At 36.2% G+C, this 15599-nt stretch overlaps 1 long non-coding RNA gene across 3 annotated transcripts; it reads right to left on the reverse strand.

Moving 5' to 3' along the window:
• Window positions 1-1493: 1493 nt before the first annotated feature.
• On the reverse strand, window positions 1494-14442 carry LOC101884235 (uncharacterized). Of its 3 annotated transcripts, none has more exons than XR_015520605.1 (9): window positions 11639-14442; window positions 11232-11291; window positions 10263-10439; window positions 9762-9817; window positions 2455-2557; window positions 2260-2364; window positions 2125-2182; window positions 1875-2028; window positions 1494-1778 (listed from the first exon to the last, which is right to left on the reverse strand). It is a non-coding gene; the product is annotated as an uncharacterized LOC101884235 (long non-coding RNA). The 3 variants fall into 3 exon arrangements; XR_015520603.1 differs by having other exon boundaries at window positions 2455-2614; window positions 11639-14272; XR_015520604.1 differs by having other exon boundaries at window positions 2125-2185; window positions 2455-2614; window positions 11639-14024.
• Window positions 14443-15599: the final 1157 nt, after the last annotated feature.

Below are 15599 nucleotides of genomic sequence, written 5' to 3' on the forward strand. Positions count from 1 at the left end.
AGTTACAGCCAAGTAGCACGTCGTCGCCACGCCATCTCGGTCAGGTTCCCCAAGAGTTGAAGTGCAGGGGCCTGAGCAGTTGTTTGTACGCAGGTGTGGCTGTGGCTCAGGAGGTAAACAGACAACCAGAACAGTGTTTTCTGGTACCTGAGGTTGCATGCATGGTGGCACTGGCTGCTGCTTGGGGGAAGCGTAATGCTGTAGTTAGATACACAGTCTTTAGCTTGTGTTGTACTCGCAGTACTCTGCAGGGATGGAGCAGAAGGCAGGTGTTCAGGGGGGGTAAATGGTTTTGGACCCCCTCTAGTCATAGTCTGGCTTGACTTCTTGTAGGGTCCCCTTCAAGTTTTTCAGCAGTTCTGCTGCTCATGACGCCACTGTGCTGTCGTTTGGTGTCAGGTTTTCACATTTGGCTTTCTTTGGCATGTAACGTGCTGGATGCTGGTTGCTTGAGCTCCTAGCTACTGCAGGTTGGCGTTCCTTGGTTGCTGTTAGGCTCTTTTTGGGCTGCTTGTGGAGAATGGCTTGTCCCAGTGTGTCTCTGAGCATCCTGTCTAGTGTTGGGACATGCGCCTTCCTGGCGGTGCTGTCCTCTGCTGGCAGAGTGAGGCTTTAACTCACTGTTGAAAGTCTTGCGGCTGGGAAACAGTAGCGTGCCTTTTAAAGTCAACTCCGGATGAGATTCTGAGACAGGGTAGCTTGTAAGTGTTTGACAGTCTTTTAAAGCAGTCTTTGTTTTAAACAGATTTTATGAGCCAAACTCTGTTGGGTGGTCAGGGTGTGGGGGCAGGGCATTGCCCGATTGCGGACTCACCACAGAAGCATGTTTTTGGGAGAGAGAGGATCTGTAAGGTGAAATCCTCCTCCGTCCGTGGCTCATTTCCTTTCTCGCAGTAGGGCTGGTGTAGTCGACTGCAGTATGCCTGTGAGGTCTCGTGGCTGTTCTGAGACCCATGGCAACAATCAGTCTTTACTCCGACACGGGGTCAGTTAAAACACTCTAGTAAGAGCTTTTGCATCGGCTCGTAATCTGCTTTGATGGCACGGGGCTGTTGATTCAGGAAACTTCTTGCCTCACGACTCAAAGTAATTCTTAGCAGATATAAAATCCATGAGGACCTAATGAATCCATCAGATCTTTGATGTAAATCATAGGTCAATTTTTCCAGTGGTAGAAGTCTGGTTGCCTGACTCAGCCACATATTGACTGGAGGTATCTGAGCAGTTGACCATAATAATATACATTTTTTGGCCAAGTATATGCAAAAATTTAATTTATCATAAAAATGTATCATAAAATTGATATTTTACAAGCTCTTAATGTCATTTAATTTAATAATTTTATTTTAATATAGAGTTCCTCAAATCGTTATATGTTGTAAGCAGTTAGGCATACAATAATGCTCTTAATTTACAACACTGATTGATTTTAGAGGCATGCATACATACTGTACATATCTATGTATTAAAAAAAAGAGACAACAATTTAGTTGTAGAATTTTTTTTACAGATTTTATTACATGCTTTAGATTCAGGGTTAAGGTCATCCTCTTCTGGATTACAGTAAAAGAAAATCCACAGTCAATGTCATACTCATCAGCTGGAGCTTTATTTAAAAAAAATGTATGTTCTCTGCTCCAGCCAAAACGTGCAGATACCTTGCAGGTCTCTAGCTTGCACTCTTGTATTGTTGTTTATTTTGCAGTTATTTTGTTGCTTTCTGAGAAGGATGATCAAGAAACCTTTCAACCCCTCTTCGTTTAGGCCACATGTCGAATCTTAAAAGAAGAACACAACAACATTAAAATATATTAACATCCTTTGGACTGGGTAAGCTTATGCTTAAGTTTGTGCCAAATAATACAAATACATACTTTTCAGTAGCAAACAAGCAGGAAAGTTCTTTGAAGGAACCAGGATGAGTTGAAAGGTATTTATAGTGGTTGGCCATCTCTGCCACAATAATCCTCTGATTCTCCTGAAGAATCCTTACAAGCAGGATGATGTTGAACACCCTCCTCTTTGTTGCTGGATCGAAACATATTCATAAAAAGAAAGTTGTATTTAAGGGATTATACGTCAATTTTTAAAGAATCAAGACTGACAGAAGTCTAGTGTACATACCATGCCATATGACAAAGACATCCACATCACTTCTGTTTTTTTGTTTTCTTTGCTTCTGCTACTGAAAAAATGACAATAATAGTAACACTTACAATTTTTCATGACTACATGTAATATTAATAATAATTTCCTCACCTGACCACTCCTCTACATCACAGACCAAAGTCTTCCAACTGGTTTCCGGTCACTGCCAGTTCCATGGATTCTGTTTTGCAACTTGCTTTGCAGAGCTGTTGTGGTCTACAGTGATAAGCAATCAAAAAAATAATAATACTAATCAAATAGGTTGCAGAACAACTAAAAAAAAAAAATACTACTGGATATTGTTACCTTCTGATATCAACAGGTCAGCAAGATGGCCAAATTGTTGAACATCTGCTAATTCCAGCACATGACCATGATAGTTACAGTAGCATGTCTGGTCACTGCAATCCTATAGAAGAAATATTGCACTGTTCAACCTCTTTCCCAAGAGTAAACTCCATTTCACCTGGTTAAAAAAACAAACAAACAAATAAGTAAACCAATAAGTTTTGGCATTTACCTGTAGATCAGTTTAAGATAATCATATAGCTCATCTATCTTAGATTTAAACTCATGTGCTTAGGCATGAAACACACTAAAATCATGGGGTTAAAGATGGTGCTGAAACTTTGGACAGCTTTTTGCAACTCTTTGGAGGTAGTGTCATTAGTTAATGTAGTACACAAATCATCCTGTCAATCCTTAATCCTTAGCTGTAAATACACCTTCAAAAATGCCAGTGTTTGAAAAAGGAATGAATCAGTATAGAACAAGTGCATAACAGTTTATATCTTCTAATCTAATTTTACTAGGTGAACATCAAAGAGCTGTTTTCTTGTTAATTCCCAGCCGGCACACGACCGACCTTCAACGTTGAAATATGGTTGAAATAAGGGTCAGATGTGTTTTGAACGTTGAAATAATGTTGATAGAACGTTTAATGTTAAACGGTTGAAAAACAGCCCGCATATGACAAGGCTTCAACGTTAAAATGTGGTTGAAAATATGTCAGTTGTTGCTTTAATGTTGAAACAATGTTGAATGATAAATGATTGAAAAAAGTTACAGAAATCCTTGTACAAATCAACGTTGACATTTTTTTATCATGATCTGTATGTTGAACTAACGTCATGGCTTCACCCAATATTCAACATGTTTCGTTACCATGGTATCATCGGAGGACTCGGCGCACGCGGCCACGCGCAGTGCTTCACTTAATTATGAACACCTGACCTGCAGTGCAGCAGAATTCAGATGGTAAGCGTGTTTTTTGATGCTTTAAAGTTTTATTTACCCCCCGATTTTGTTTTACACACAGTTTATCTTAAACGTGACTTTTGAGGTGTAGTGTTTCGAATTTTGAAGCATTTAAAACTTTCCAGTTTGGTTTTTAGTCTTGTTTGCGCTCCGGTGACGCAGCAGCTAACCTCGGGGTAATGTCACATGTTTAACGTTAGTCTAAATGAGCGTTTTTATGGCGAATTCAAAGCGATAAACTCCAAACGCAGTTTAAAGTTACTGAGCAACGTTATAAAACAATATCTTTTTTATATACGCTGTATAATTAGTGTTATTATTACAAAGTGAACTGGGGGCTGTTCCAGAAAGCAGGTTATGTGACATACCCGGGTAAGTAGGTGGATAACCTCAGCTTTGGTTCCAAAATCGGAGGTAACTTCTGGGTATGTTAAGTAGCCATAGCAACTTACTCTCTGAAGATAACCTGCTCCAGAGCAGGTTATCTTCAGAGAGTAAGTTGCTATGTTCCAAAGTTTGTCTTTTTCAGAGAGTTTACTGAGCATTGCGTGCTCTTTTGATGAGAATATTTATGGATGTGGACGCACAGATACAAGTTTTTTCGTTGTGAGAGGGTTATAAGTGCATAGTTTTTTTATAACCAAATTTATAATGTTAATGTATTTAACAAACCTTTTTGAAATCAAATGTGACTGTGTTTTCTTACCATAAAAAAGATTCAGTGCAGCTCTGTATTGGCGTCAGGGCATTTTAGGCAACTGTACAATGTGGCAGCATGATCACCTGTACAGTATGCCTGTCGGCTGGCACTGAACTGTTTTTTTACACTTTTGTACAGTTACTTGGTCATAAATCACTGCGTATCATTACACAGTTGATTTAGAGCACGGCAATAGTGTAGTGGACAGTGCATTGTTAATGATCAACGGAGCTCACAGCGGGGCGAGTTCAAATCTAGTAGGAAAATATATCTATAATTTAAGATGTAGGACGTCGTTCGGTACAACTTAATTTTCTGTCCTCAATCTTTTGGTGTTTCAACTATTAAACTCGTTACTGCTTCCACTTACCAGCTCATATGTGATGACCCCACCTCATCACTATATGTTAAGGCTAAATGGCTGATTTTCAGGATGTAATGATTCAAGTGTATAATACAAATATAGTAAAAAAAAATAATAAAAAAACATAAAGCAAATGTTGCTGGAGGACAAAAGATACCCTTTTCTGCCTTATACAATGACACCCTACCTGCAGCCTGACCCAGAGGAAATCTCAGTGACCCAAGTTGACAAAAGAGATGGAAGAGTGCTGAGTAATGTAATTTGTCAAAAAACTATGTTTAATCAAATATTTTGGTCTGTTAATTTCTTAATTTCCTGAAATAAAATGAATGATTTTTTTACACTGCTTTATACACGCACCTTTCAACGTGTAACATATTTTTTTCATATACATTTCTCACCTTAAGGTGATGCTCATGTGACTTTATTTATATTTGAAGATGGACCTTATACAGCTACTTTAGAATTTAAATATATATATATATATATATATATATATATATATATATATATATATATATATAAAGATTTTGTGATCCAAGAGTAATATTTAAATATTGAAAAGTGCAGACAAATTCTTACACTGCTTGTTAGTTGAAGCAGAAGGAACTTCGTCTGCATGCAAAATAAAAAGCATAAAAAGAACCTAAAGCTACCTGACAACAATCACTTACAACAGTGACAGATTGTGTGGTTTAAGTCAAAAACTCAACCACTGATGAGCCTTTATTAAAGGACAAAGCAGCTCCTCTAACTGGTGGCCCACAGCAGATAGACAGACCTCTTTCTATTAGCTACATGACAGAAAGAATATTCAAGAGTGTTAATACAGAGCTCCAGTAATTAAATCTTACCTTTTAGGAGAATGTTTCTGTGTTTAATAACTTTGGACAGAGTTCTAGCTCCAGAAAGATTACAATTTCTATAAGCCTTATTAGTCAATACACATGGCCTTAAGAAATTAATGGCAAGAAAAATAAATGCATGAATGGTTACACAACATACTCAAAAGGATGTTAAAGAGAAGTTTAATTGTTGATTACAATGAATAAAATGGAGGGTGGCATGTGTAATTTAATCAACTAACAATAATGCACGCGCATTAACCCGCGGTTATCTTCAGGAGGTTAATTTAACTAACTCTTACCACCTGTTTTGGAACCAACATACTCGCGGTAAGCAGGTTTTGGGTAAATCAACCGAGAGTTCAGGGTTTAGCAGATGGTAAGTTAACCCAGCTTTCTGGAATACCCCCCTGCTGTCGTTTCACTGTTGTTGTTTTTGGTTTTAGAGATGTAACTTACTCCAGAGACGCACTAACTTGCATAGCATTGAATGGAAAAGGCTTTGTCCATCTGTTAAATCTTCTTGGTGCTTTGGTTGGTGATATTCTCTTTCTAATCTGTTTGTTTATTGATTGCTAGGCTATGTTGTGATATTATATTGTTATATTGATATTATTATTGTAATGTCATGTTGTGATTTTATACTATGTGACAGTATTGGGGAACAAATATGTATTTAGTGACAAATTAATGCTTAAATTACACTTTGGATAGTAGCAGATAAGAGGTGTAATGGGTTTTAACTATCTGGGTTTTCTGGAAGGTCCAGTTGAGGGCATCAAGAACACGCAGATGGCCTAAACCTGTGTCAGCCTGGACAGACTGCAGTTCTGCTACTCCACGCCAAGGCTTTTGTATGGATGTCTGACTACTACTGTGTTCTCTAAAGGTATTACTGGAGCAAAACAACAGCACCCGTTACAGTAAAATTTGTATTCATAAAAATAGTGATACATGTGTAGCAGGTCCAGTACATGTGATGTCATTGAGAAGTTGTTATTAAATGTCATTAAAACAAATAAATAAACATGCTATTTAAATAAATCTGAATATTAAAAACTTGAGGATTAAGATGACAAATGAAATGCATAACCTGTCTTGCGAAAAGGGTCTACTTAAGAATATTGGTGTTTTCCAACTGAAAGGGATAGTTCTCCCAAGAATGAAATTTACTCACATTTTACTCTCCAAGTGGTTTAAAACCATTATGAGTTTATTCTGTTGAACACAAAAGAGGCTTTTCTGAAAAAAAAAAACGAAAAACCTGTAAACATTGACCTCCATAGTTGAAAAAAATACTATAGAAGTCAATGCTTATAGATTTCCAGCTTTCTTCAAAATATCTTTTTTTGTGTTCAACGTGGTCAGTAAATGACGACAGAATACAAATTTTGAACTATCCCTTAAATTCTCTGTCCTACACGCAGACTTTTGCAGAAGTGCTGCTCCTTCTAGAGTTTTTCATCATGTACATGTAATGGTTTTCAACTTGTAATTATTAGATGTGTTGAATGTTTCATGATTCTTTTCTGCAGCCTTTGTTAAAAAAAAAAAAGTTTTTTTTTTTTTTTCGAGAATCTGAAATTTGAATTCTGGAAAATGCTGGTACCGGTGGTGGCGAAGGGCTTCCTGATGATATTACACCTAATACTTCACTTCTCTTAGTTAGGAATATTCAGATGGATGAGTCAAAATTATTGAGTGTGACGATATTATAGGACAAATTTGGATTTAATAAAAAAATAAATATTTGAATTTCACTTTGTATAATAGCAGATACCAACTTATTTGTAACCTAGTATTTCATTTATTGCAGGTTTTCTGGAAGCTCCAGTTGAGGGCTTCAAGGACAAACCGATGGCCTAAACAAGTGTCAGCCTGGACAGACAGACATCTATTGCAGTTCTGCTACACAAGACCAAACTCTCTGCTTTTGTATGGATGTCTGTTTAGTACGGTGTTCTCTGAAGGTATTACTGGAGCAAAACAACAGCACCCATTACAGTGAAATTTGTATTCATAAATGATAGCGATATTTGTGTAACAGGTCCAGTAAATTTGTCATAAAGGTTAAATCACAGTAAGTACTGTAAAAATAACTTGTTTGCCTTTGCCACAACAGGTCATGGTGTGTGCTACTGCTTGTAGTAAACGCACACGCTGATCTGATGCGGGAGAGATATACGCAAACACATTTGTATTTACTATTTTGTTTTGCCTCACTAAAGTGTTGTTGCAGCTTGGTATGTTCACAGTTGAAATCACTGAAATCACATGGAACGTTTTGACAATGTGTTTTGTGCCTTATCTGGACAATGACCATCTTGGGACCATTGCTGTCTGTAGAGGATGAGGAGCATTTAATCTAAAATATTTTAGTTTGTGTTCTGAAGATTAACAGGTCTCTAGGATGACACAAGTAATTAATAACAGAACCTATATGAACACTTAATGTGACATGTAATAGTGAAATTTATCTACTAGGTGAATAGTCTTACATTCACAAATGTGAGCCATCATTATAAGACCCATGTGAACATGCAATTTTTATGATACTAATAATAACGGAATAACAAACTGCTATTACTGTTGTGTTTGTGAGAGAGAATCAAATCATATATTCAACACATTTTCTTGATGATTTACTGAAATATTTCTCTACATGTTCCACTGTCACAGGTGCTCGGTTTTGCTGCAGTAATGCTAAACACAATAGATGTACTGTATGCAAAAAAATATATATATATATAAATATATATAAAAATATTTAGCATGCAGACCTGCAAAGTGAAGGAGCAATGTCAGGTTTATAGATTATAGCAGGAGTTTTCACTATTGTTAAAGTGAAGCCATTCATTCACAATGAATTGGAATGGCAAACCTCATTATTGATTTTGTAGAATACTCACCTGGTGTTTGAGAGTTATAAATATGTATTTAACTGCTAGACTGATATAGATGTTTTAGTGTTTTACACTTAATTCTTTGTCCCCAGTGCCAGCTTTTACCTCAAGCGTTTCTCTCAACCTATAAAACCTCAAACAGATGTAATGTATTTTACTTGTGATTCTTAGTTGTGAGTGATGTTTTTTTTTTACTGCAGCCACTTTAAAAATGGGTACTTTGTAAACTTTGTAAACAGAATTGTATTTTGGAGACTGTGATGGTTGAAGCGTAGTTTAGTTACTTAGTTTAATTTAGTTATTACCTGTATTTCTGAAGATGGTAACACTACAATAAGGTTGTATTAGTAAGTGTTAATGTATTTACTAACATGAACAAATAACAATAAAGCATCTTTCATATAAAGAAAGTACAGTTCATGTCAGCTCAGTGCATTAATGTTAACAAGCATACATTTTAATTTTAATAGCATTGGGACATATTTCAATTAATTAAATGATTAATAAATGCTGTACAAGTATTTGTTCTTTGTTCATGTTAGTAAACATAAACTAACTTTAACTCATGAAACCTAATTAAAAAGTGACTATTTAATTGTATGCCTTTTTCTGTATTTGAGTGTACAGCATGTATAGTAACCTGCATAGTTTTAATGAACGATGTATGCAGTATGTTGCTGTATATTAATAATAAATGAAATAATAAGATGTGTATTAAATAAATTGATACACAGGCTAAGTTGTGTATTTTTGTCATGTATTTTTATTAGTAAAAATTTGATTGCTATATTTATGGACTTTGTGTTATATGTAATTTCTATTTAACTTACATTGAAATGTATGACGGTGAAACAACGTCACGGTATCAACGTTGATCCAATTTGCAAAATCGAAAGGTAATTCAACCTTCATTTAACGTCTACAAAACGACCACAATTCACCCATGAAGAAGGTAAGAGTGAAACAACGTTGTGATTTCAACGGTGAATCACCGGTGGTGGTCCGACGGTGAAACAACGTCACTATATAAACGTTGATCCAATTTGCAAAATCGAGAGGTAATTCAACGTTGATCCAACCATAGACCTGACGTTGATTCAACATTGAATCACCGTCGAAATGCCGGCTGGGTTTAGTTTTAACACATAAAGTTTAAAGTACCTTGTGCATTCTTGAAATGGTTATGCTTATGGTTCACATCTACTTAAATTGGAAGTATATCTGGTGTGGAAGCAGGACAGATGAAGGGCTCTTCCTTGCAAATACTATCCACCTTGTATTGCACAGACTCCCACTCAAGAATATCTCAGAAAAATGTCTGCTGAGAACTTGGCAGTCCATTAAAAATAATTATACCAACATCTTTTCCACCAATGGAAAGAATATAAAAATATTTTAGGATATATTTATACTTGCATGACCAAATCTGAGATAAAAAAAAGCCATCAGTATGCTTTAGTTCTAATAAAACCAAAATTTTACTCTAGCCCGCTGTCACCTAGGTCTACAGATACAGGGACTAATGTAAACATTAAAGTACACACCAACAGTCACTGGAGCAAGGCCCTCTCACAGTTGGGAAAATTCGAGTTCCTTTGAGCTGTACCAGATAAAAACAACAAAAATTTACATTTATAACAATTCCAAGTTATCCTAAGACTAGTAGACAAGCAGCATAAGACTAAGACTAGTAGACAAGCAGCATAAGCAGTTCTAATTTCCTAAACCCCAATGTGGACAGTTGATGGCCTATAAGGTGTCATACAATCAGACAAAACAAAATACTTTCTGAAAAAAAAAAAAATAGTTGGCCACTATTAACACCCAGAACAAATAGTTTTAAACAGTTAGGTCACAATATTTTGTGAGCTAGCTTATGCTGTAGTTTATAATGTTTTTCATTAACAATAGTAATAGTAAAACGAATGCGTCTCTTTCTGTTATTACAATAGTAGTGAAAGAATAAATGGATTTCATCTCATACAATCATATATGCCTAAACAATGTGGATATTTAATATACATGGAATGAAAAACTTCACTAACCCTTGACTGATTCCAGAGTGGTCTTGGCCTTCCTTACATGGCGGTGCTTCCTGCAGATCACCAAGTTGTCATCAAGACTTGAGCTTATAATTGAGATCCTGATGATCAATCTGAGTATCAAGGTCCTTAAGTTGCTCTTGGAGTTCTGAATCACTCATGGTGATAGGCAGAAACAGACTGAAAGACACAAGAATTAATCAAACAAATACAAATGTGTTAACTGAGATAGAGAGAGAGACAAGTGCAATTTAACATATAGACATGGGTAAAGTGACTTTACTTTTTGCTTATTAGAAATCAAAATTGGATTTTTAAAGTAAACTAAAGAACCTGAAAAGAGCAAAGAAAAAATATTCATATCTGAACAGTGAGCACCTTATAATTTACACACACACACACATATATATATATATATATATATATATATATATATGTGTGTGTGTGTGTGTGTGTGTGTGGGGTAGATTAAGCTGTTTTTTGGTTTAGTGTTGTGTTGTACAATGAATAAAATGTGCTCAGACGGGCAAAATTTCTGCCTTTTTTCCTTTTAAGGCATGGAACATAATTAGTTTTACAATGTACCCTTTAAACCTTTGGAAACACTTGATTTGCTTTAATATTGAAACAGCTATGAATACATTTTTAAACAGGAAAAGATCAAAAGATAATCAGGCCTGACTCAGCATGAATGCTGTTTTTCAGCAGGTTATTTGTATTATTTGTATTATTAGAGTTGCATATTGCATATTATATATAGATTTAGCACGAATTTTATTGTGGAAAACAACAATCTGGTAACACTGTTCCTTATCGTAAAATGTATTTATTGTTCTGAGCTTTACATGACCAACGTTATATGTGAGAAAAATATTTTTTTAATAAATTAACTTGATGTAATTAGATAACGTCGCTAGTTTACAGTACATGCTTTATCAACAAATCGTCTTTATTTGTTTACTTTTTACTTACCTTGTGGAAAACCGCAGTGAACCTTGGGATCGCAACGAACCTTGGGATCGCGAGCATAGACTGTAAAAAATAGATCGCCATATACAATGACCCCAACTTCAATGAAAAATTTCAAATGAGAAAGATCAGCCAAAAACATTTTTAAACTTAGTACTTGAAATGTAATATTTTTTAAAGTAAACAATAAATAATAATAATGAATCAAAGTTTTATTAGGCATAATTACCCTAAACTGGGAAACCGAATATTATTTCCCTCATTAAATATAAAGTAAATGATAACATATTTATAAACACCAACTAATCTCCAATAAAATACAATATGCAGCATTAACATACTATTTAATGTTGACAGTTGAACTCACCGCTGATGCAGTTTGACCAATAGCGGAGTGGCGTTAAACTCACCGTGAAGGGATGTCACGTGGACCGAAGTTTATTCATACAGTAGTTTCGACCCAGTTTACGGATGCTTTTCATGAACAAAATAAAAATTACATATTTTTTAAATAAGAAAACTGCGATAATAGGCGTAAATCAGGTTTTAAAAATCGCCTTGACATCTATTGGTAATTATACGAGCCTCCAGCATCTCCCTATGACGCCTCAGACATAAATGGTCATAGTAACTGGAACAGTGTAGTTCAGTTTTTAGTGTTTAAGTTCAGTTCAGTTCAGTTTAGCTCAGTTCAGTGTGATTTAATCATTACTGAGAGTTCAAACACTGAAGAGCAAATTCATCGATGCGTAGCTCTACCAATCCTGAACCATGCGAGCCAGTGGTGACAGCGGAGAGGGAAAAAAAACTTCACCAGATGGGAGTGAAGAAAAAAAACCTTGAGAGAATCAGACTCAGTTCGGCACGACCATTTTAATTTCTCCGCTGGCCAAAAGTCTTGTGCAGAGCTTCAGTCACCGCGGTGGGCTGGAAGATGGCCTCAGCGAAGACTCGTCTGTCCCTGGAGCGTCGCTGGAATCAGACTCATGTTCTCCACTTCCCATGACCATCAGCGCAGCAGCAGCTCAGGATATGGCCTGGTCCCGGATATGGAAACCTTGGGATCATTTCGTCGCTGGTCTTGGATCCAATCAGTGACTCCGCATAATCTGAGGACCTCGGGATGAGTATCCCCAGGTGAAAATAGAAAATGAAGAAAATTAAAAATTTATTAAAAAAATGAAATCGGCATAAAAGAATTTAAAAGAATAATCATAATAATCCCCTATAGGTATAAAGCAGTACAGGACGGCTTAGAAAAGTAGAAAGAGTGCCTAGTATTCAGGGGCATCTACAAACATTAATGGGTTAGCCCAAAATGTTGTAATTAGATGTGGGATCTATAAATCAATATCTCTGAATTTAGCTTCAGCCTAATACTTGAGCCCTAATGTAAAGTAATACTTTCCCTATAACCTAACCGGTGAGGGAATAAATAAGGCAAGAGGAAAAGATGGAATAAAAATCAAAAGGGAAGAAAATAATGCTATTAATGATAATAGAAAGATTAAAGGCTATTCCCCAAATAGAAAAACCAACAAAATTTAAATTAAATATGACCTAAGTTTAGAACTTTAACTTGCACTTCAAGTTGCACTTCATATCCGGTTAGCCTTGTGCTAAAGTTTGTTAATGTTACAAGACGTGAAGGGTTAGTTTGCTTAAGCTTTAACGGGCGTTAGCCGCTAGCAAGTTGTTACGAGTTGCGCTTCACATCCGGTTAGCCTTGTGCTAACAGTTTGGTAATATTAAGACGCGAAAGGTTAGTTTACTTAAGGCTAGTTATTAGAAGCTAGCAAGTTGTTTGGCCTGTGACGTAAGCCTCCTAAAGGCGGGTCAGATGCTTTGGGGTGGTGGCTATGTCATTCACGCATGCGTGCGTGCGCACAAGTCACATGGACGAGGAGCCAATGAGCGCTCAAGGAGCGGCTTTATTCACAAAGAGCAAAGAGCGAACCACTAAGATTCGCATAAACTGTCATTTCTTATATCATGTTGCATTAAAACTGATTTGTGACATCTGACCTCTACATTTAGACAAACAAACATAAAACGTGAGACGTCTCTCGAGGCAGTGCACATTTGTACACAGATTTGGTCTGGACGAAAATAACTGAAATATGGGAAACTCACATCCATATCAGATTTTTGGTACCATTTAAAAACACGCTAATGATTCTGAGAATTATTTTCGTCAGAAAGCGGTTAATAGGCAAGCTTGCAACTCCCAAATACATTAATTTAGAACCGTCCAGCAGTTCTAAAATTAATTTCGCATGGCGGCGAAGCAAAGAGGTTAAACGTTAGGCAGCTAAACTAACTGTTTGAAACCACAGGAGCAAATAGTCTAGAATTTTTCTAGCTATAAGAAGGCCTTTTAAACGGACAGGATTTGGGGTTTCCAAACTGTCTTACAAGCACTGAGGGAACTGAGGGACTGAGCTTCAGTTAATTTGGTCAAACAAACATGTAATTGTATATGATTCTGCCTCGCGACCGAACAGACTTTCAGATTATGAATATTAATTATCAACAATAACGAATTACTATTAATCAATAACATTCTGGATTAATTTACTGTTAATTTGACCAAACAAACATAACCAGAGCTCTTCCGAGCAGACACGTTAATGATCTATTCATTTAGAAAAGGCAATTATTGCTACTTCTTGTGAAGCAGATTAATCATTCATAAGTTTTAATCAACTTATAACAGCTAGGCAGGGTAATCTGTGTTTCAGTGACTTTTCTGTGAGGCAAACAATGCAATTCATTTGATTATAATGGGATTTATTGACTAGTCAGACAGGTAGCGAACAAACGCATGCATTGATGCGTTGAGTTTGCAATACAGTTCGTAAAAAACGCGATCGCAAACTTTAAACTGAGTTTACTTTGCTGAAAAATAAGAAAACGTGGCTGTAAAGTCCATGCAGCATAGAAGAGCTGCTTGTCCCTCAAAGAGGCCACCTTTGGGGAGTTCTTTGTCCGGACTTCTCTGCAGATGTTGGGGGGCAGAATGGTTATACCTGCGGGTCACGTGACAACCCATTCATCTTTCTTAACCAATGATTTCAGGGCAAAGTTTGAGCGCGAAACCTTCCTTTGTCTCGAGGCTGCTCATATGCAAATTTGAGTGTCCGCCTGCAGCCTGAGGATAATCTTTATTTCAGGGCATTAAAGAATGCAGGCCGTACTGTTTATTATCATGCTCTATGCATCATGTGTTGTAAAATGCCAAGGGCATTCTAACGACACCAAACACTCCACAAGTACATCAACATAATTGTACATCAACATAATCCCCACATTCTTACATCATTGATGCTTTTAAAAGGCCTGAAAGTACAAATGTGTATAGTCTATATGAGGAATTGTACACATTACAAAAGTCAAGTGTAATTAAACAAGAGATTTGGGTTATAAATGTCTTTGTTTAATGTTGAGGAATGTCTTTTGTTTGTGAGCAGAAGGCTGACTAAAGATATGTTTTTCCTCTCTTATCTTATCTGCCATGTTCTATTGAAGTCGGCAGAGAGTGGTTTAGGACAGTTTTGTGAAATGTCCCAAACTCGTTACTTGTCAGCAGGAATAGTCCAGGCCAGACTTTTGGGCTCCAAGTGATCTGAATTGTCCTGAAAATTGATTCCAGACCGTTTTCATGGAATGTTTACCTCCAGCATATGTGTTACAATATATGTTACCAGTTATGTTACATAATATAATAATTCATTTATTTTCTTGTGCCATTTGAATTTCAGGTCCCACTTTATATTAAGTGTCCTTAACTACTATACTGTACTTACATCAGAAAAATAAATACAATGTACTTACTGTGTTTATAATGTATTTGGTTTGTGGTGTGGTAGTTTTGAGGTGGGGTAGAGGTTGGGTTATGGACAGGTTTGGTGGTATGGGTTGGTTTAAGGGTAGGTTAAGGTGTAAGGGATGGTCAACAGTGTATTTACAAATGTAATTACAAAAGTTAATTACAGATGTATTTACATACATGTATTTAATCAAGCATAAGTACACAATAAATACATGTATTTACACAATAAGTACATTGTAACAAACTATTACTTCCTATGTAAGTACATATTAGTTAATTCCACAATATAAAGTGGGACTGAATTTCAAAACAATCAATGCCAATAAAGAAAAAAAATATTTCCATGTTGGATTCTAAGTAGACTTTAAAAAAGGGCCAAAATACAGGCATTGCAGATATGGAAACTGGAAAATTATAATAATAATAATAAAGTATTGAATACCATACCTCTCAACCCTCCCGTTTTTCCGGGGATTGTCCCATATTTTACAGTTCTGTCCCGCTATCATCCCGTAAAGGTAGTTTCTCGTATTTCTCCC

Source organism: Danio rerio, chromosome 21 (genome assembly GCF_052040795.2).
Source record: "Danio rerio strain M-AB ecotype USA chromosome 21, GRCz13ab, whole genome shotgun sequence".
Classification (NCBI taxonomy): Eukaryota; Metazoa; Chordata; class Actinopteri; order Cypriniformes; family Danionidae; genus Danio; species Danio rerio.